The sequence below is a fragment of the Mesoplodon bidens genome, assembly GCF_964165515.1.
Source record: "Mesoplodon bidens genome assembly, chromosome: 6".
NCBI lineage: Eukaryota > Metazoa > Chordata > Mammalia > Artiodactyla > Ziphiidae > Mesoplodon > Mesoplodon bidens.
In genome coordinates, this window is record NC_138162.1 from 82,426,303 (window position 1) to 82,449,501 (window position 23,199).

Here is a 23,199-nt window from a genome sequence, read left to right on the forward strand (position 1 = left end):
TCTAATAGTCTTTATTTTAAAGTTTATTTTGTCTGATATGAGTATTGCTACTCCAGCTTTCTTTTGATTTCCATTTGCATGGAATATCTTTTTCCATCCCCTTACTTTCAGTCTGTATGTGTCTCTAGATCTGAAGTGGGTCTCTTGTACACAGCATATATATGGGTCTTGTTTTTGTATCCATTCAGCCAATCTGTGTCTTTTGGTGGGAGCATTTAGTCCATTTACATTCAAGGTAATTATCGATATGTATGTTCCTATTCCCATATTCTTAATTGTTTTGGGTTCGTTATTGTAGGTCTTTTCCTTCATTGTGTTTCTTGCCTAGAGAAGTTCCTTTAGCATTTGTTGTAAAGCTGGTTTGGTGGTGCTGAACTCTCTCCCCTTTTGCTTGTCCGTAAAGGTTTTAATTTCCCCATCAAATCTGAATGAGATCCTTGCTGGGTAGAGTAATCTTGGTTGTAGGTTTTTCTCCTTCATCACTTTAAATATGTCCACCAGTCCCTTCTGGCTTGCAGATTTTCTGCTGAAAGATCAACTGTTAACCTTATGGGGATTCCCTTGTGTGTTATTTGTTGTTTTTCCCTTGCTGCTTTTAATATGCTTTCTTTGTATTTAATTTTTGACAGTTTGATTAATATGTGTCTTGGCGTATTTCTCCTTGGATTTGTTCTGTATGGGACTCTCTGTGCCTCCTGGACTTGATTAACTATTTCTTTTCCCATATTAGGGAAGTTTTAAACTATAATCTCTTCAAATATTTTCTCAGTCCCTTTCTTTTTCTCTTCTTCTTCTGGAACCCCTATAATTCGAATGTTGGTGCGTTTCATGTTGTCCCAGAGGTCTCTGAGACTGTCCTCTGTTCTTTTCATTCTTTTTTCTTTATTCTGCTCTGCAGCAGTTATTTCCACTATTTTATCTTCCACCTCACTTATCCGTTCTTCTGCCTCAGTTATTCTGCTATTGATCCCATCTAGAGTATTTTTCATTTCATTTATTGTGTTGCTCATCATTGCTTGTTTCATCTTTAGTTCTTCTAGGTCCTTGTTAAACGTTTCTTGCATTTTGTCTATTCTATTTCCAAGATTTTGGATCATCTTTACTATCATTATTCTGAATTCTTCTTCAGGTAGACTACCTATTTCCTCTTCATTTGTTAGGTCTGGTGGGTTTTTATCTTCCTCCTTCACCTGCTGTGTGTTTTTCTGTCTTCTCATTTAGCTTATCTTACTGTGTTTGGGGTCTCCTTTTTGCAGGCTGCAGGTTTGTAGTTCCCGTTGTTTTTGGTGTCTGTCTGCAGTGGCTAACGTTGGTTCAGTGGGTTGTGTAGGCTTCCTGGTGGAGGGAACTAGTGCCTGTGTTCTGGTGGATGAGGCTGTATCTTGTCTTTCTGGTGGGCAGGTCCACGTCTGGTGGTGTGTTTTGGGGCGTCTGTGGACTTATTATGATTTTAGGCAGCCTCTCTGCTAATGGGTGGGGTTGTGTTCCTATCTTGCTAGTTGTTTGGCATAGGTGTCCAGCACTGTAGCTTGCTGGTCGTTGAGTGAAGCTGGGTGTTGGTGCTGAGATGGAGATCTCTGGGAGATTTTCGCCATTTGATATTATGTAGAGCTGGGAGGTCTCTTGTGGACCAGTGTTCTGAAGTTGGCTCTCCCACCTCAGAGGCACAGCACTGACTCCTGGCTGCAGCACCAATAGCCTTTCATCCACACAGCTCAGAATAAAAGGGAGAAAACATAGAAAGAAAGAATTAGAAGAAGAAAGAAAGAAAGAAAGAAAGAAAGAAGGGAGGGAGGGAGGGACAAAGGAGGGAAGGTAGGAAAAAAAGGAAAGAGAGAAGATAAAGTAAAATATAATAAAGTTATTAAAATAAAAAATAATTATTAAGAAAAAAAAACAGATGGATAGAACCCTGGGACAAATGGTGGAAGCAAAGCTATACAGACAAAATCTCACACAGAAGCATACACATACACACTCACAAAAAGAGGAAAAGGGGAAAAAATCATAAATCTTGCTCTCAAAGTCCACCTCCTCAATTTGGGATGATGCATTGTCTATTCAGGTATTCCACAGATGCAGGGTACATCAGGTACATCAGGTTGATTGTGCAGATTTAATCCGCTGCTGCTGAGGCTGCTGTGAGAAATTTCCCTTTCTCTTCTTTATTCTCACGGCTCCCGGTCTCAGCTTTGGATTTGGCCCCGCCTCTGCGTGTAGATCGCAGGAGGACGTCTGTTCTGCGCTCAGAGAGGACAGGGTTAAAGGAGCAGCCGCTTGGGGACTCTGGCTCACTCAGGCCGCGGGGAGGGAGGGGTACAGAGTGAGGGGCGGGCCTGCGGCGGCAGAGGCCGGCGTGACGTTGCACCAGCCCGAGGCGCGCCGTGCGCTGTCCCGGGGAAGCTGTCCCTGGATCCCAGGATCCCTGCAGTGGCGGGCTGCACAGGCTCCCCGGAAAGGGAGCGTGGACAGTGACCTACGCTCGCACACAGGCCTCTTGGCGGCGGCAGCAGCAGCCCCAGCTTCCCACTCCCGTCTCTGGGGTCCGCGCTTTCAGCCACGTCTCGCGCCCGTCTCTGGAACTCCTTTAAGCAGCGCTCTTAATCCCCTCTCCTCGCGCACCAGGAAACAAAGAGGTAAGAAAAAGTCTCTTGCCTCTTCGGCAGGTCCAGACTTTTTCCCGGACTCCCTCCCCGCTAGCCGTGATGCACTAACCCCTTCAGGCTGTGTTTACGCCGCCAACCCCAGTCCTCTCCCTGCGCTCCGACTGAAGCCCGAGCCTCAGCTCCCAGCCCCGCCCGTCCTGGCGGCCGAGCAGACAAGCCTCTCGGCCCGGTGAGTGCCGGTCAGCACTGATATCTGTGCGGGAATCTTTCCGCTTTGCCCTCCGCACCCCTGTTGCTGTGCTCTCCTCCGCTACTCCGAAGCTTTCCCCCTCCGCCACCCCCTGTCTCCGCCTGCTAAGGGGCTCCTAGTGTGTGGAAACTTTTCCTCCTTCACGGCTCCCTCCCACTGGTGCAGGTCCCGTCCCTATCCTTTTGTCTCTGTTTATGCTTTTTTCTTTTGCCCTACCCAGGTACGTGGGGGAGTTTCTTGCCTTTTGGGAGGTCTGAGGTCTTCTGCCAGTGTTCAGTAGGTGTTCTGTAGGAGTTGTTCCACGTGTAGATGAATTTCTGGTGTATCTGTGGGGAGGAAGGTGATCTCCGCGTCTTACTCTTCCGCCATCTTCCCCTCCCTCCTGTGTGTGATTCTAATGAACAACGCCATGAAAGGTAATTTTATTTTCTTTTTTGATGGCATATTTCCCTTTAATGGCCAGGTTTAAAGGAAAAATAAGAGAAGTAAATATCATATATTAAAGATAAATGTGTTCATTGTCCAAATTCAGGAGAAAAAGAAGGAAAAAAACTGTTGTCTCAGGTTCCATGACAAGATATTGAAATTAAGCATAATGCTAATAAGAAAGTTCTTCCCTGTAGATAAACAGATAAACTGTGGTGTAAGTTAAACCTCTGACAATATTGTGCTTAAAAGGGTTAAACTCTAGGAAAACTCCCCATTCCCTATATTTACCTTTTTAACATAGTTTCAGCTACATGATAAGACATTAGTTCTGAACAGTCTTCTTTTGACACCTAAAATCTCCCCTGTACTCCCATAATACTGCATTATAATTGCCTGTTCATTTGCCCTTAGTCTTTCCTAGGTTTCAGAAAGGTAGAGACAGTTTTATTCACTTCTGTTTCTCTAATGCCTAACGCAGACTCTATTAGATAATACCTACTTAAATTTGTAAATACAAATAAATGAACAAACACACAAAGAAGGTAGCTAGTATTTTGCATTTGCAGAAAAAACTTTTCAGTCACCCTTCCTTGCTTGGTACATGAGTTTTTGTAAACGTACAGTGATTTTGTTAAAACACACACACACACACAGAATACTGCAAATTCTGTGTGGAGGAGTAGAAACTACATAGTGTCAATGAAAATTTTCTCAAACAAAATAGTAATAATATTTTCAACAATCTGTATAAATCTAGGAACAGTACAAAAGAGAAAATATTTAACACTGCAAAATTATCCATCTCCCATGTATTAATAATTGGTCTTTCATCCCTTTCTATCTAAGCTCAGCACACATATGCTCTACATACTTCATCTATGGCTAAAATGTCTCATAAGCTTCTTGAGTCTTGTTTCTCTATTAGTTTTATCTATCCTCATTTGTTTGTTTTTCTTCTTATCATTAAATAATAAAGAAAATACCCATCACAGTGACCCACCTCTGCTCTTTATTTCCTGTATCACACTTCAGTAACACCTGTCACCAGAGTGTTTAGGTTAAGTCCTTGAACTCTTTTTGAGTTTTTTCTTTCTCTCTTCTTTTTGTTCCTATATGCCTCATATGGAATGTACAGGGATAGTTTCTATGTATATATCAATTAATTTTGTGGTCCTCTGTAATTAACAGAGAAGATGACTAATAATGGCTAAATAAATAGCATTTTTTTTCACAAGAAATCCAGGAGATGACTGCTGCTGGCATTGGGCCAGAGACTGAATGATACCAGGAAATCCTGTGATCATTTGGCATTTTCCTTATGTTGGTTATCTCATGGTCTCAAAATGGGTGCTAGAGATCCAGACATCATGTCTAGGTTCATCATGTTTGGGAACCACGTAGGTTCCCTAAACTAATTCTTTTGCTTAGAAACAAAACTGGATGATTATGTGTATATGTGATAATATAAAGCAATAGGCCTCCAATGAGCTTGAATGATAGGAGTATCAGTTAAGTCTTTGGTTGAAAGCAAGATAAACTAATTGGCTAACTTATGAAAGAGGAATTTATAAAAGGATGAGTGTGTTGGAGTAAGGGACTGAGAATGGTTAGCAGGCTAGGAGTCCAGGTTTAGAAATAGACAAGAAAATTGGGAGCCACGATGGGAAGAAAAGCAGGAGGGAAAATGTACAGCAACCTTCTTAATATTCCCACACCGTAATCAAGAGACCATCACTCTGCTCTCACCTAGACCTCTGCAGGGAATTACCTTCAAACCTCTCTCTTCCTAGCTAGGCAGTTCTAGGTAGAGGAAACTCTTGCAGTTGTAGTCAGCTGGAACTGGAAAACTGAGGGCTAGCCAGGCATCTCTCTCTTTATCTCAGGGCTTCTCCAAGTAGACTAGATTGAGTTTCCTTACAGCATGGTATCCTTAGAAAAGTAAGCCGACTGACACAGCAGCTCAGGGCTCCAACAAAAGTGTTCCAGCTACCAAGGAAGAAACTACAACATCTTCTACAACCTAGCCTCAGAAGTCACACATTACTCCTGCCACATTATTTTGGTTACAAGCAGTCACAAGCCTGCTCAGATTCAAGTGAAGAGTAATTACACTTCACCTCTTAAAAGGGGAAGTGGCAAGGTCCCAGATGATTTTGGGGAAGAATAGAGATATTGTGACAGCCATTTTGGGGAAAGAAAATATGCCACGTGTAGGACAATAGCATGTCATTGCATTCCATGTAACATCATTTGCAAAATTCCTCCACGGAGTGGCTATGCAGATTCACAAGTTGTCATTGCTTTAAAAAAGAAAGTCATGATTCTCCTGTTCTGATTATTTTAATACAAGAAATAGATAACCACTTTGGGAAACATTTTTGTGGGGTGTTTACAAGGCATGTTCAATTTATTAGCATACTACCTCATAGTTCAAAAGATCATAGTAAATCAGGGTTGAGATTAATAATGATTTTTTTTTCTTTGTGAAAGTCATGGAATAGTACTAGCAAAGAAGAGAGACAAGAAAAGATATTTGTGGATATTTGCTAAGGGTTTATTATAATATGACAGCAGAGTGGTACAGAGGGTAATGACTTTGGAGCCAGAGGTATCCGAATTCTAATCAAATCTCTACCACTTATTAAGTGACCCTAAGGATAGTAATTACTTTTTCTAAGCTATAGTTTTTCATTGGTTAAAAAAAAGTACTGCTACTACTAATACTGCTGCTGCTGCTGCTGCTGCTACTACCTGCCTCACAGAATTGCTATATGGATCAGACGTAGTGGAGTTAAAGTGACTGACACTTAATAGGTACATAAGAAATTGGAGGGACAGCTACCATTAAACCACTTAAGAGAAAGTGAAAAAAAAAAATCAATGCTTTCAAATACTAAGGTAACTGGTAATGATAGGCCAAACAGTCAATATGATTGAATGGTGTTTATTTCTCATCCATTTCTTTTGCTATTGATGATACAGATCTTGTTGTGATTAAAGTAGGATTAAGCTAATTCTTAGCTCCAAACTGAAATGACTTTTAAAAGTTGAATGGCCTGAAAAGATATCCTTGTACTGAGGTTTGTGTACCTGCTTCAGGCTGAGCCAGAAATACACGAAAAGAAATATCTTTTCAGTGTCTGGAAACCTAAAATGCAGTCATGTGGAAATGACCCTTTCTTTAGTTTCAGTGGTAGAAACTTGGGATATTGACTCAATAGCCAAAGTGACCCACCTTCCAGATCCTTTCTTTAGCTTTGATGTATAAACAATGTATCCTCTTGCAATTATAATCACTGTTTGCTTTTTTGGCTCTTAAGACTGATTCACAGGAGGTCAGTGTCTTCACAATCATAATTCAGAATTAATCAGGCTGCTTGATTCAAATCTAGCCCTACCACTCACTGACTGTGAGGCCTGGCTAAGTTTCCTATCTTCCCTGTGTCTCAGTTTGCTCATCTGTAAAATGAGAATATTGATGGTTGTGATAAAAACTAAACGAGATAATCAGCATCGCGCCCACATAAAGAACCCAATAAATATTAATACACAGTAGCTGCTGCTACTATGAGGGGCTTACCATGCATTTCTGCCATAGAAAGCTTCCTTTAATATGAGAATACATTATAAAATGCTCTATCCTATCAGAAATATCAGATCATTTCTAGCTAGCTATTGCAAAGAGAAATGAAATGAGATTTCTTGCATGTAGTAAACTAAGTTATGGATTATATTCTTTATATTTTCGTCTCACTGTAGATTATTAAGTTCAATAGTGTCAGCCTTTCAAGCAATGGAAAGCTTATTTATTGCCTCTCTTTTTCTGTGAATATGGAACTACAAATGGGTCCAAGGTAAAAGGAGGAAAAATACCTGTGAAAAAGGAGCAGGAGTAGAAGGCAAAGACTTAGTATGAGAGAAAGGAAAGGAAAAGAAAGGAAAACAGCTTGAACATATCTGTACATCAAGAATTTCACTGTGGGGCTTCCCTGGTGGCGCAGTGGTTGAGAGTCCACCTGCCGATGCAGGGGATGCGGGTTCGTGCCCCGGTCTGGGAAGATCCCACGTGCCGCGGAGCGGCTGGGCCCATGAGCCATGGCCGCTGAGCCTGGACGTCCGGAGCCTGTGCTCCGCAACGGGAGAGGCCACAACAGTGAGAGGCCCGCGTACTGCAAAAAAAAAAAAAACAAGAATTTCACTGTGTGGGTGGAGTTTTTCTTTTCTTCTTTTTTTTTGGGCCCACCACAGGAGTCCATAGAAATTCAGCCTTAGTCCCAAGCTGAGTCATCTACCAAACAACCCATCTGGAAAGAAGTCTGTTTCGTTTTGGCTAATCTAACGGAAATAAACTTCAAGTCTCTTGCTTCTGACTGGAAGCAATTATTGCTCTTCCATTTTCATGAAGATCGTGACCACTGGAAATTTTGTGTTGTCAGCATGCAAACCAACTATTAATTTCAAATGTCTCAACTTTTATACTTTAAATGTGTTTATCCTGGTGTATCTAGCATGTATACCTTTTCTTTTAAATTCTCCATATTCAGATCTCTACTTTAGTCTTTCTAAATGTATTACCATAGAAGAAAAACATCAGAAAAGCACACGTAAGACTTCTCTATATAGTCCTAGAAAAACCAAGTTTTCTATTAATTTTCAAATGAAAAGAAAGAAAAAATCCTTATTGGTTTGTCTCTAGTGGGATAAAAAAAAATTAAAGTTGCATCATAATATGAAGGAGCAGAGAAAATATAACCAAGCATGGCTACATGGCAAAATGAAAATGTAAGAGTCCTTGTCAAAAATTATTAAGAATTTCAAGACAGTGAGAACAGACTATTGAACCAAATGTAGGGTCTTCTGAGCAGGGCCCTATGTGACTGCACAGGTTGTGTATCCGTGAAGCCAACCCTGAATGTAACTCCTTTATGTTGTCTAAAAATAATCTATTCTTCTTCAAAAACCTTCATACTCAGTTTAAGGAAGAAAAAAATGAACTTTTAGTGCCATCTGGTGTGAATTTTGTTCTGATTTAATAATCTATTTTTAGATCTTCCTCTGTCTAGAAAAAAGAACAGTTTCTTAGTTTCTCCTCCACTTCTTCTTCCCTTGGCTACTCTCTAAGAACTTTTGGAGTGTACCATGGGGAAGGGTGTCATTGTTGAGGGAAGGATTGAGGTCTCTGGCTCAGTGTCTCCTGGCTCTTCTGTTTGCTGGTTCATATCTCTTGCCTACCTGGGGGGAACTTGACATTGGAGGTTAACTTAGGATGTGACATACTAGCCATATGTTCCTAGAGGCACTGTCATTATTGGATTTTAAACATGATAGGGCTCAAAATTAATTTTTTCTTCCACTGTTTGGGAGCATGGGAGAAAGACTCGATTAACCAAAGACAAAATAAGAGGTTTGTACGTTTGCTCTACATGTAAGCTAGGTCACATGAAATTTATGACCTAGTCATGTATGATAGTTTTTCTAAGATATTCTTTTAAAATGTACAAGTAGGGCTTCCCTGGTGGTGCAGTGGTTGAGAGTCTGCCTGCCGATGCAGGGGACGCGGGTTCGTGCCCCGGTCCGGGAGGATCCCACATGCTGCGGAGCGGCTGGGCCCGTGAGCCATGGCTGCTGAGCCTGAGCGTCTGGAGCCTGTGCTCCGCAACGGGATTGGCCACAACGGTGAGAGGCCCGCGTACCGCAAAAAAAAAAAAAAATGTACAAGTAAATATTAATTTATGTTTGGAGTGAGTTTTGTATCTTTTTCTAAAAAAATAAAAAAATCAAACCAAAAAACCCCCACTTTTATATAAAATCACAAATTCGACTTCCTGTTTAAAAGTACCCTGCAGTAAAATCAGTAAAGTTTTTTTTTTGTTTTTTTTTAAATGGATACAGTTAACCCATTGTTTCTTCTTGCTTCTCTGTGTTTGGATGGATTGCATAGAAAACATATAAATGTATCCAATGGGTAAGCATTTATACTTCATGAGGCTGATTTTTGTTTATTTGTATTTTAAATCTTTCCCTTTATTGATTCTTTCCTATCTTCACTTAAAAGAGTCAAGACTCTTTTATCTTAAAACAAAATAAAAACAAAAATAGTGTCTGGTCCAGTATATGTCCCGGGCACCTGGTGCCACCATAAGCATAAGCTACCCACTCTAATTAAGTCATAGGTGACTCATTGCAGGGACTGTTTAGTGAAAAATGACATGAAAACAGAGCTGAGAGGAGACCTTTCTGATCCACTGGGCAATTCACTAAACCATCCTACTTGTGTGATCTTTCTTGGAGGTGAATCTGTCCATGTAGTTGTCAAGGCTCCCTTGATCTCTGATCAAAGGACAAAAATGGTGCTGTTTCGAGTGCAAAGGCTATATAACTGAAATGTTTTTATCATAACTCTTCACATTAAGCAAAGAAGCAAAATGATAATTATGCTTAAAGATAGCAACAAATACTATACCTTTTTTATTTATTTATTTTTGTGGCCACGCCACGCGACATGCAGGATCTTGTTTCCCCCACCAGGAATCGAACCCGTGCTCCCTGCAGTGGAAGCAAGGAGTCTTAAGCACTGGACCACCAGGGAAGTCCCTATACCTTTTCTAAAATAAAACGCTGGCACAAAAACTAGGAACTGTGAAATTATTTTAAATTTTTTTCAAAAGTGCCATTAAATATAGTGAGAATTATTATGCTTCATCCTAATATTATTTTGTATTTTGTGTATTTTCCAATTTTTCCTGAAAAATGAAGAAAATACTGGAATGAAGAATGCTAAAATACTAAATGAAGAAATTGCTCATTGGGGAATGCATGTTTTCTGACAGAAGGCACAGAATTGTTTAATATTTTAGACATGATTCTCATATAATGTAAAAAACTTGTAAGTTTGTCTCTGGGGAGTTGTAGAAGACGTAGTTGTCATACAAACAGGCATGTCATTACTAGGTTCTGTTTTTTAATCATTTGGCTTCAATATTTCTATTGTTTTCCCCAAGATAACCCTCTTTTTAAGCACAAAGAGTATGTCAGCATACTTTTTCAGATATGTATTAGCTGCTGTATTTGGCAATATAACTTTTAAATTGATTTCAAATGTGCAAATTCATAATTTATTTCAAAATTATTACTCTTGGAAGTTTTCTGCCCCGGTTTCATTCAACTTTTGATCTTTTCTGCCATCTAGTGATCAACTTTATAAACTTCCTTCCAATTGTATATACAAAGAGCTGTTAAAAAATAAGTAAAAGAACTAGAAAGCATGTTCTATTTCTTCACAGGATTTATAGTCTAGCCCAGGAGACATAAGCTGCAGGCATGGAAAATATGGAAAATCACTTTTCAAAGAATATAAAAGAATTATCAACAGTGGGAAAAAGCTATATGTGTACTAGGGAAGCAGTAGTGATTTTATATATTACGTTTGATATTTTTATTTGAAGTGAAGTGTTAGAAAGCTAACTTATCCATTTTCTCTAAGTCAGTTGTACATGGCACTTGATTAATGGAGTGGAAATTTTTAGAAATCACATAGATCCTTCTTGTCCAGACTACATAGAAGAGTTCACCTCGGCGGCTGGTACTGCTGCTTCCTGCTCATTTATTCTTCAGTACTCTGCTGAAATGACCCTGGCCCATCCATCAGCAGTGACTTTGTCAATAAATACAATAACCTTTTTTTTTTTTTTTTTTTTTTTATGGTACGCGGGCCTCTCACTGTTGTGGCCTCTCCCGTTGCGGAGCACAGGCTCCGGACACGCAGGCTCAGCGGCCATGGCTCATGGGCCCAGCCGCTCCGCGGCATGTGGGATCTTCCCGAACCAGGGCACGAACCCGTGTCCCCTGCACCGGCAGGCGGACTCTCAACCACTGCGCCACCAGGGAAGCCCTCTGCCTACTCTTTAAGTGCTATTGGTTGTCCTAGTCCCTTGGGCCACTATAACAAAACACCATAGACTAGGAGGGTTATATACACAACAGTAATTTATCTTTCACAGTTCTGGAAGTGGGAAGTCTAGATTTAGTGTCTGGTGAGAACCTTCTTAGTTCATATAAGATCCTCTTTTTTGCTGTAACCTCACATGGCAGAAGGCGCAAAGGGTCTCTCTGGGGCCTCTTTTATAAGAACACTAAATCACATTCATGAAGGCTCTGCCCTTACAACCTAAGAACATCCCAAAGGCCCCACCTCTTAATATCATCACCGTGGGGATTACGTTTCGACGTAGGAATTTGGCGGGGGGAGGGGGACACAAACATTCAGTCTGCAGCGTTGGTATTACCCAAGGTGGTATACTTGGCTCACTAATGGTCACATGATGTCATCCACATGTATGTTTTTATCCTTCACCCGTATTTTCATGAACTTTAAATCTAACGTGTTAGGGATTGATTCTCCAGAGCTCTAGTCTTGCACATTTAGTGACCTGTTGAACACTTGGATGTTCCCTGGGGAACTAAAGCTCCACACTTTCAACCTGAAAGTGAATTTTAGTCCTGATAAAGAAGTGATGAATGGGTCTGCAAGAGAAGGGATAAGGTACAGCGACCTTTTGCCAGAATAATCAGTGCTGGTAACAAATAGAAACATAGTGGGCTTCCCTGGTGGAGCAGTGGTTGAGAGTCCGCTTGCCGATGCAGGGGACGCGGGTTCGTGCCCCGGTCCGGGAAGATCCCACATGCCGCGGAGCGGCTGGGCCCGTGAGCCATGGCCGCTGGGCCTGCGCGTCCAGAGCCTGTGCTCCGCAACGGGAGAGGCCACTACAGTGAGAGGCCCGCGTACTGCAAAAAAAAAAAAAAAAAGAATTAATAACTCCATTTAGAATTTAGTAATCTGAAAACAGAAGGCTGGCAGAAAGCATTCCTGTTCCTTGGATAAATGATCTTGTTTTTAAATACTCTTTGCTTCTTGTCCTCGATGCTGTGCCAATGGACTCTTGGATTTACTGTAGATTGCCTAAAGTCAGGGCACACTCTAAAGGAAGATTTTCAGATGTTTAAGACCATTAGCATCAAACGGAGGGTATGTACCTGACACAATGAGAAGTAATGAAAAGAGAGTACTGAAAATGGAAATGTGAGGGAGAAAAAAAAGCACCCATTGACAGCATATGAAATCAGATAATCATTCAATTACTTCTTTCCAGGGATCTTTGAAATCTATTCTCAAAGACTGAGTAAATTATTTTCCTTACACTGCGAACATTTTATTCTTTCTCAACTGTGCAGAGGGAAAAAAAGAAAAGAAAAATATTTTGGTTTTCTTTTGTCCATTCTTGAGAAAAAAATTGCAAAAATTGCAAAACATGGGAAATAATCATTGTACGTACTTACGTATTTTTTAACTTATACAAATAAATATTCACATGTTATTAAATCAAGAAAATGATATATCACCTTATATGGTATCTTCTCTTATCTCATATTCTTAACATATAAAATTTTGTTTGCTTTTATTTGAAACGATGGCATTTGAGTCAAGTCTTTTCTCCTAATTTGTTCTTCTATTGTTTGAGAATGCACCACTTTCTATGGGTAAACCCATTTGAATATTTATATTTTAATATGTTTTAACTCAGTAATTTGTATTACAAACCTATACATCTATTTCTTAATTTATAAACTTGAGAAAATATCTGTTAACATCTCTCCTGCAAAACATGAAGATATCTTTCTTACTCCATCTCCCCAGCCCCACCTACTCCTACAAATGCTTGTCAATTACATATACTATTATTGTGAGTTTTTCTAATGATTGCATTGGCACATTTAAATGTTGGATAAATTTTGGAATGTTTTTGGCTCCAGATAAAAGAAAGCCTGATGAATTATTGCTTAAACAATTAAGAATTTATTTTCTGCTCATAACAAAAAGCCTAGAGGTATACGGTCCCAGGGTTGGCCAAGAGGTTAACTGGCAACAACTCTGCAATCTCTTGGCCTTTTCCCCTATGGTTGACATTCTCACTCATTTGCACCCAAGAGGGAGCTAGTGAAGGGTGTATCCACAAGATTACCTTCTCCTTTTGTGCCATTGTTTGGGGGTTTATAGCATGACCATACAGAGGCTCAGCCATTCTATACTCAGCCTTTTACTAATCCCTCTGACAACTTCTGCACCCCTACATTCCCCATTTTTGATAATGTTGAGCTTGGCCACTTTGGGATTCATTAGAAAGAAATTGTTCCTATCTTTTTTCAGGCTTCCCCTGCACATGTTTTGAGTCGTTTTCTCTATTCTAATATATCCATCAATAGGATTTTACCAGTTTTCTATATTACAGAAATGGCACATTTATGTGGCTGGTTGATGACATCTTTTCTTTTACCACTGTGATTTATTCTTCTTGTGTATATTTACTATTATTTCAGGGAGATCATAAGAAGGAAGGAAGGAAAAATACTGCCCTCATTTCAGTTTTTTAAACTAAGTCTGTAAGCATCATTTTAAAGTGTCTACTCTAACTTAAACATAACATACGGATACTTTATTTTTCACCTTGTGAATTATTAAATGTTGAATGGCAGGGACATATTACTTTATTTCATCATACTGCATGATTAATTCACAATGTTCTATGGAAATCATGAATTCTAAGCTTGACACTTATGAAGATTTTATGTGCCAGGAACTGTGTTAATATTATTTTTCTAGACACTAAATTTCTAAATTGCTTTATTTTGAAAAATGTCAGACTTATACAAAAGTTGTAAGGATAGTACAAATAATTTTCATACACACTTTACTGAGACCCCACAGTTGTAACATTTTACCTCATTTCTGTCCTCTCTCTCTTTGCACACACACACACACACACACACACACTTCTGATTCATTTGAAAGCAACTTATAGGCTCTACCACTAAATATCTCAGCGTGTTTCCTGAAAACAAGAATGTTTTCTCACAAAACCGTATCAAAATCAGGAAATTAACATTATTCAATATTCCTATCTAATCTTCAGACCTATTTTATATTTTGCAATTGTCCCACTAATGTCTTTTATAGCCATCCTCCCCCCAACACCCAATATCTGGTCCAAGGTGCAATCCAGAATCACACGTTGTGTTTAGTTGTCCTGCCTCTTTAGTTTTCTTTGCTCTGGAAGAGTTCCTCAGTTTATCTTTGACAATCAACCTTGATTTCTTATAATCTATTAATGTTATAATTTATTTTGATGTACATATTGTCTGACGTTGGACCATGGGAGCGTCTTCAGTCTGGACTCTGTCATTCTGACATGTCCTCATCATTATCTGAGAACTTCCATATTTTCTGGTTAAAAAATATGCTCTAGGCTCATCTTGCACTTCCCTAAATGAGCTCTGGAATCACTCGTTTCTCCATTTCTCATTTCTTTTTAAGGAGAATGATTTTAGGAACCAAGATCTGGTCGCTAGATGTGCATAGCTACTGGAGTGTGATTGTTTTTATGGCTGCTCAGCACATAGAACTAGAAAATAGACATGTGTACACGCCCATGTATTTGTATTTATTTTCATAACTGTCTCTGATCTCTGTGTATTCTGACATTACAGACTCAGGAAAGGAATATCCTCAATTTTACACAAATCAGTTGGCATTCTGACTTGAAAGATCTGACTGTTGTGCATTGGGTTACCCTACTCAGTCCTTCTAGAGAGATCAAATTCCTGTGGCACACGAAAAAAGGGGGAATTTGAGTACAAAGACCAGGATTTGAAACATGCCCACACGAGTGCTGCCACCTGGTGGAGCCCTGCTGCAAGCTCAGTGGCCGTCTTCACCGTCTTGGTTCTCTGAGGACTATCTATACTTAAGTAAGTGAATTTGTTACTAAAAGCTGTGTAACTTGATAGGAGTTGGAAGATTAATTAAAAGCAATCCTGAGATTGCAAAAGTAAATAACACTAATATAATCAAGAACATTTGTAAAAGACAGCCTTAAAGTATTGACTTTATATTACAAGAGCTTTTTAATTGAGGTTGCAATAACTTACAGAATGGGAAAATCTTAACATTCTTCTTTAGTATTTATGCCTCCAAGAAAATAATGTAATTTACTTGCTTATATGTTTACAATATACACTAATTCACTGGAGTGTAAATACTATGAAATTAATAAAAGATAGTTTTATGGGGAGATGAGAAATTTGTTAGATAACTTACTTATTAGACCAAATACAAGGATCCATGTGACATTAATTCAACTTGTTATTTCATTACACTTTGTAACCGTCTCCCTTCCAAAGTCTTGTAAAAAATCATGAAAGAGATTATTGACAACTTTGTACACCTGGATATTGAGAGTCGTTTCTGGAGGCCAAACTTTCCCTGAAGTAAATGGAATTATTTTTCCCTTGCAAAGACTACAGGAAGGGGTCCAATTTGGCTTAGTGGACATCTATTCTTCTTAAGAAAAATTTTATATTCTAGGTAAAGGTAAAATACAAATTACTTTCTGAGGCAAATGTGCCTCTTTCCTCCTCTGACAATGAAGATAATATGATTGTTAAGCTCATTTTCACCACTAGATGGAGATATTGTCATCTATAGGAGAGAGTAATGTCTGCGTTACACATGTTCCTGCCCCCAGAATCAGAGAAATTATACATGTCCTCTGTGACCCACAGCATGCATTTTCCATCACCCACCCTCCTCCCCCAAAACACACATACACACAATAGTAAGCTAGTATTGAAAGGCACAGAACAAAACTAAAAGAAAACACACCATCTCATGAGTTGTTAATGGATTGGCCACAATGCAGCTACAAAATAAACTCAGAGAGAAATATCCAGCAATGAGCCTGACATTGTAATTACAGGAGTGGAGTGCAGGTTTCTCTTGAAGCATCAATGCATTTTACATGAGTAGGATGTAGCTGTAATCCGATCAGCTGCAACTGCCGCAGTAACAGAAGGACGCTAAAAATAGAACCTCTATGGTAATCTGTCTGGATTACTAAATTCAGTGACAGCTTGGCAACAAATCAGGGAAATGTTTGCGGAAAAGGATTTAAATATATCATGAAGTTTTATCTGCATTATGAAGAAATCCACAAGGCCCCCAGTTCAGAGCTATTGCTTCAGGGGCTGCTTCCAAACAACCGAGCTCATTTTGTCAAAACATCACCTTTCTGTCCTGCCTTTTGCAAGTTAATGATGTTAAATCCATTAATGAAGGCAAAAAAAAAAAAAAAAAGAGAAGCTTTCAAAAGGGGCCGATCTACACCACTTTCTTTTCACACCACTTAAATTCTACACCATGAAGTCTTTATAGGTATAACTTTTCGTTCTTAATGGTGGCAGAGGAGTTAATCAGGAGACAATGTGGATTCTTGTGAAAACATCTTTTGAAATAAAGGTAAGGTTTTTTTGGTTTTTTTGAAACTATATAAAGATATGTGTAACTATTTATAGCTATATAAATAGAAAGGAGTTAAATATGTTAGCTGTGTGCTGTTACTGGCTGAGGAGAAAGATGCTTTTGCTGACCATGAACTCACATCCAGAATCTAGAATAAAGCAAAGACAAGTCCTCTGGGGTACCTATTTCTCAGCATTCAGGATTAATTGTTTTGTGGGCTCTTATTACAGTTTTCCTCCACGTCAGGAAATTGCAGCCGGCCTTTGCTTCTCAGCCCCTATTCCTTTTCAGGTCCAGAATATCTCCCCAAGGTTTCCTTTGCTCGGGCCTCCGGGATTTAGAATGTTTTTTATTTTCTTTCCATAGTTGGGTCTAATAACTCTCTTCCCACCTCTTCAGAATCCTCTCCTCTCTCCCAAGACGCTACAGCTACCCTACCCCCTCATTCTGGTCACTCCCCTAACAATCCTCTAGTCTTCTCTTTTAATTCTTCCACTGAAAAGCTATTAAAGGAATCAGCGAGTGACTAAATAACAAATAGAGGAAAATTTCAGTGAGTGCAAGCAAGATTTCTCTTCTAAATCCTCTATCTGCCCCTGAGATTATTGTATTCAAATTCTATAACCCTTAAAAATCTTAATCTCTCTTTCATTTGCTATACTATTTCCTAAACCATCCAGATGACATATGCCAATGTTAGTTTCATGTGGATTATATCCTTCAGAAATTTATATAATACAGGGAACTCTGGACACTGACTCAAACCAACATTCTTTTTATTTTTTAATATGTATACTTATTTTGAAGTCTTAATTTTGCTTTGTTTTGTTTTGAAGGGGAGAAGTGAATTCTTTAAAAAATTAATAGTCAAGTATCCTGTGATTATCATTATTTTTGCCTCAGCCAGCTCACCAGACTTCAGAATCTTATCACTATTGGAAGTTTTAATACCAGTCAATAAGAGTAGATTCATCATCAATATGAAATTATACAAGTGTGAAATAGGACAATGGAAGACTGTCAAGTGGGACAAATTATAATCAATATGTAGCAAAAATTTTTAAACTCTATGATTTTTTAATGCATAAACAAGGTATTTATAGCTTTGATGTCAGTATAAGTAATAGAATTAAAGAAAACTAGAAATTTTGTGGACAGTAGCAGCAAAGCATTTGAGCAATGTCTGTTTTTGTTGTAAATAGTAACTTTATCTGTATGGCTACTATGTCTTTACTTATCTCTAAATGTATACAATGCAACTGCCCTATTACACAAACCACCTTGATTGAGAAATAACCGGTTTAATAATAACCCTAGAAATTCCCTATGTTGCAACTGCATCCCTTCCATGTCAAAGAAATAATTATTCTGACTTTTATAGTAGATCATTTCTTTGTTTTTCTCTATGATTTTATTATGCATATAAATAATAATATTTTGTTTTGCCTGTTATTGTGCCCTTTTTGAATGGAGTAATACTATATATATCATTTTGTCTCTTCATTTATCTAATATTATTCATAATGTGACATATAGCTATAGCTCTTTAATTTTTATTGCAATAGACTATTACCTTATAGTTTACTCACACATTATATTTTGATGAACATTTGGGTCGTTTCCACACTTTTGTTATTATGCACTGTTGCACTGTGTTCCCATAAGTTTATAAAAACCTGTTAAGAGACATTTAGAAATTGAAAAACTGAAATAAATGGAAGAATACATCATGTTCATGATTGGAAGACATATTTTAAAGATGTCAATTCTCCCAGATCGATTTATAAATTTAGTGCAATCTCAGAAGAACTACTCATTCTTCCCCTGACTTTCCTAAACACTGCTGCCAAATTAACCTGCCTAAAATATATTTCTCTTGTCATTCCCTGCTTAAAACCTACATTAAAACCTGCAGTGATTCCCTACTCTCTAGAGCTGTGCTGTTTAACACTGACACCACTAGCCTCATGTGGCCACTTAAATTTAAATTTTAATTAATTAAAATTAAATAAAAGTAAGATTCCATTTCTCATTTACAGTAGCCACATTTCAAGTGCTCCATAGCCACATACTCTTACATCAGACGGCACCAATATAAAGCATGTCTCTCATCACAGAAAGTTCTATTGTATACCACTGTTCTAGAACATAATATCATTTTCAGCATGACAATCAAGAAGTCCACAATCTAGAATCCAATGCTTCAGTCCAATCTATTTACTCAACATCCTCCTGAAAGAGTGTGATCATTACTACCTACACCTACTTTTACCTCACTCCTTGCATGCATGTCTTTCCTTTTTCACTTTGAAATTCAATTGGCCCGCTCTTATTTTAATTCCTTATAGCCTTTCTTGACTTGTCTCTTATGAATGCTCAACTCCCTTTTTAAACAATAATGATAATTATCTTCAGCACATTTTTTGGTAACTATATCTTATGCATACTGCTATGCATTCTTATCATCTCTTTTAGTATATTTAGTATATAATAGAGTCTAATGTAAGTTTCTTTTTTTTTTTTTTTTTTTTTCCGGTACGCGGGCCTCTCACTGCTGTGGCCTCTCCCGTTGCAGAGCACAGGCTCCGGACGCACAGGCTCAGCGGCCATGGCTCACGGGCCCAGCCGCTGCACGGCATGTGGGATCTTCCCGGACCGGGGCACGAACCCGCGTCCCCTGCATCGGCAGGCGGACTCTCAACCACTGCGCCACCAGGGAAGCCCTGTAAGTTTCTTGATGGAAGGACTATAATTGTCATTTCTATCATTCTCTCTATGTTACCCAGTGCTGGGCATTGCCCACGGATGATAACCAGTTCTAGTAGATGACAACATTATTACTCCTTAAACAATATTATTTATCCACCGCTGACTTCCCTTCCAATGAAAATATATCTCTCAACAGTAATAAAGCTCTATTTCTTCCCTGCTACCAGCCTCCTCATTCCTGTGTAATCTTGACATGTAGGCAAGGTGGCTCCTCTCACTATCAAGTCTCTTGGAAGACCTTTGCCAAACACATCCCCAACAACTCAAAAGGTACACCTCCATCTCCCCCACGGTAAATTCCTGTATTGCACCCCTGATCATGACAGCACTGGTGGTCGAAACTGTCCACTGACTGTGTCATGCCTAATTACTCATGTATTGTCTCTAGACTTGAATAATGCACATTATTAATGAGTTAGTATGCCTTTCATATCTAATTTCCCAAGTTAAATTTATATCTGTTGTTGGCCACATGTCATAGGTTGATACATGCCATATGTGATATTTTCAGAAATTAGATGTTGGTTTTTGTTAGGTGTTGGTTTTAAAAGAATTGGTAGACTTACTCCACTTCTCTACAGTTGAAGTCCCCATGTCCCCAGCAATTTTATCAGAGTTGACATTAATGAAGCCTGACTCTCCTTTACCATCCTAACAGAGAAACCAAGGACTAACTAACTACTCTGAAAGGCTCAAGATGTACTCTCTTCAGACTCTCTCCATTTTAGTAAAAGACCCATCATGTTGAGCAGCTGATTATTGAAATGTGGTTTGTGCCAGGATACTTAACTCTTGATGATTCTGTGACATTGATGAGGAAAAAAAGGAAACATGAGCTGCTATTGTCTCTGTCAGCTATTGTTCTATCTCTGCACCAAAGAAACATGCACTCCACTAAGTTCTCTTAGAGATACAATCAAGATAGCTAATTCTAGTTGAAGCCCGGTTTCCAAATATTTATAAGATGAGCAAATCATTTCACCTCTTGCATCTTTGATGTTGGCTTGGAGCCTGCATACGATCCTCTGAAATTCCAATTAAAACAGTAAAAGGAGCAGTGGAGGAAATTTAAGTGTTTTCTAATGACAAAAATAATTCACGTGTTTTCCTTATTGATAACTGATGAATAGAGATTGGCTGAAACTAAAATAAAGAACTATATATTTTTGTATGATTTTAAAAATTATCTTTTTTATAGAATTGGTGGTAAGTTATCCTGAATCAGTCCAGTAACAGTGTTTGCTATCCTTGTCTGTCAAGGAAAAGTCTTCCTTACACACCTAAAATGTATTGTTTTCTTTGACTAGGCACTGTTATCTCTCACATTTAAAAAATTACATTACTCTTGAACACAAATGTCCGGAAAAGAGCAGACATCAGACCCGTATTTCTTGGCATTTGCCTGCTGTCTGGTCTCCTAGTTTGATTAGTAGAATCGTGTTTTTAAAGATGCTGTCTTAATTGTCTTCTCATTTCTACTTTACCTTGAATTGATTCATCAGCATTTGACCATAACTATCAATTGCAACAGTTTTTTGTTTTTTTTTTTTTTTGGTTTGGTCTTTGATATCATGATTTTTACATCTTAAAAATGTATTTTGGGCCTCCCTGGTGGCGCAGTGGTTGGGAGTCCGCCTGCCGCTGCAGGGGATACGGGTTCGTGCCCCGGTCCGGGAGGATCCCATGTGCCGCGGAGCGGCTGGGCCCGTGAGCCATGGCCGCTGGGCCTGCGCGTCCGGAGCCTGTGCTCCGCAGCGGGAGAGGCCACAACAGTGAGAGGCCCGCATACCGCAAAAAAAAAAAAAAAAAAAAAAAAAAAATGTATTTTAAATTATTATTCCCTGGGAGACAAAAAGACTATTTTTGTTATTTATCTTTGTTTTGTTTCCAGAGGGGCCATTTATTTGTGATCAGTATGTTAGGTTTTATTTCCTAGATGTTCTACTTTTCACCCTTTATGGTATTCTTATAGGCCCTAGATAACAAGAGCAAAATAAGCATGAGGTTTTTATTTCTTCTGTGCTAAATATCAACAAAGGATGGGTATATGTATATATCTGTGTATGGAGAATTGTCAGTGCTCCTTTTCTTTGTCCAATATAAGTAAAATGGGTATAATATCAAGATTGTAGATGTATAGTGTTTATTGAAATGAAACATTTGTATTAGGCTTGCTATGTAAATGTCTAACAACACTTGGACTATTAGTTCTCTAGTTATAAGAGCCTATGGCTTGATTTTATCATGTAAACTAGCTTGTTAGGGTTGCCTTTAATTGGTTTATGTAAATTGTACTTCAGAATATTCCCTTAAAACAATCGATACACTACAAATTGTGACTTATTCTTATTTACATTCTTATTTGGTAAAGTAGTTTCTCTAATGACTGCTTCTAGGCAACATTTTATTAGCCTAGTGTGAGGTACTGAACATACTCAGGAGGGAAAAAGATAGCATTGACTTCAACATAGTCATTAATTCAGGACGTTCCCTTTTAGTTAGTTCAAAATAGGGGGGGGTTGCTAAACCTATTATTTATTCTCCCTGCTTCAATGAACCCATTTAAAATCCCCCAAATTATACAAACACATAAAACCCGAAACCTCTTTCGTTTTAGAAGTACTACCAGAAGATACTACAAAATGTAAAATGTGTAGTGTTTCTGAGTTTGGGATATTGATTCTAACAAAGAGGTGAAAGGGACAGTTAATTTACTACTATTTTCTAAAAGGTCAATACAAATAATTAAGAAAAAAATTAAAATGTATTTTTCTAAAATGATTCCTGTCCTTGGCAATGATGCATAGTTATTGAATATAATGTAATACAAATTTCATCTCCACTTGTTATTCGTCGTATTTAACCAGTGACAACCTTTGAAAATTGTCAGGGACGTAGGTACTATAGGGGTTTAAAATGTTCTTGCCTCTGTGTGTGTGTGTGTTGTGTATGTGTCTGTTTGAAAGCATTCATGGGTGTAGATAACTCAATTTTCTTGCTGTCTGAAGCTGAAGGAGATGGGAGGGCAATGAAAACCTTCCTGTTTACCTTGTCCCTTGTTTAGACAGGGCAGCCATAGCAACATGGCAACCATAACCATATAAACACAGTATCTCTTTATCAATGATTCATTCGAGAAACCTCTGAGTTGAGTTTCAAGTCTCCCTTCCTTCAATGCTTAATTCCAGGGCATAAATTGCAGGCTGTATCAGACCAACAGAGTATTAAATTGTTCAAGGGAAGTATGGCCTTCCTTTCAAGCCCTCATTGTGGCAGCCTCTTTGCTCTCTTTTACCAACTCCTGATATTCGATGGCTTCAAATTGTGATCACTAGTTGAGATCATGGTCACTATATAACTTGCCTTATGATATTGTATGTAATAGTATATTTATTTTCCTTCTACTCCCCTAACAAGACCTATCTAGACCTTTGGTGAAAATATAGCTAAATTGAAAATAACTCCTAATTATTTTAAAGTCATTTTATTTTATCTTTGTTGTTGATGGGGAGCAAGGAATTAAGAATTCATTATATCCTTCAATATATATCTTTATGTCTATCTATCTAGCTAGCTGTTCAACTTAATTCCATATGAGGAATCATGGGTAATCTGGCAAAGGACTGCTCAACTTAATGTATATGGACCTAGGTAGCACTTTACTGATCTCTGATCACTGAAGAGGACTTTCCCAAGGGACCTTTATTATTAATGAGTGGAGATAATTTGGGAAAGGGGGAAGATTTCCACGTGATTTTTTCATGACTCAATCTCCTTTACTAATAAGCATGATG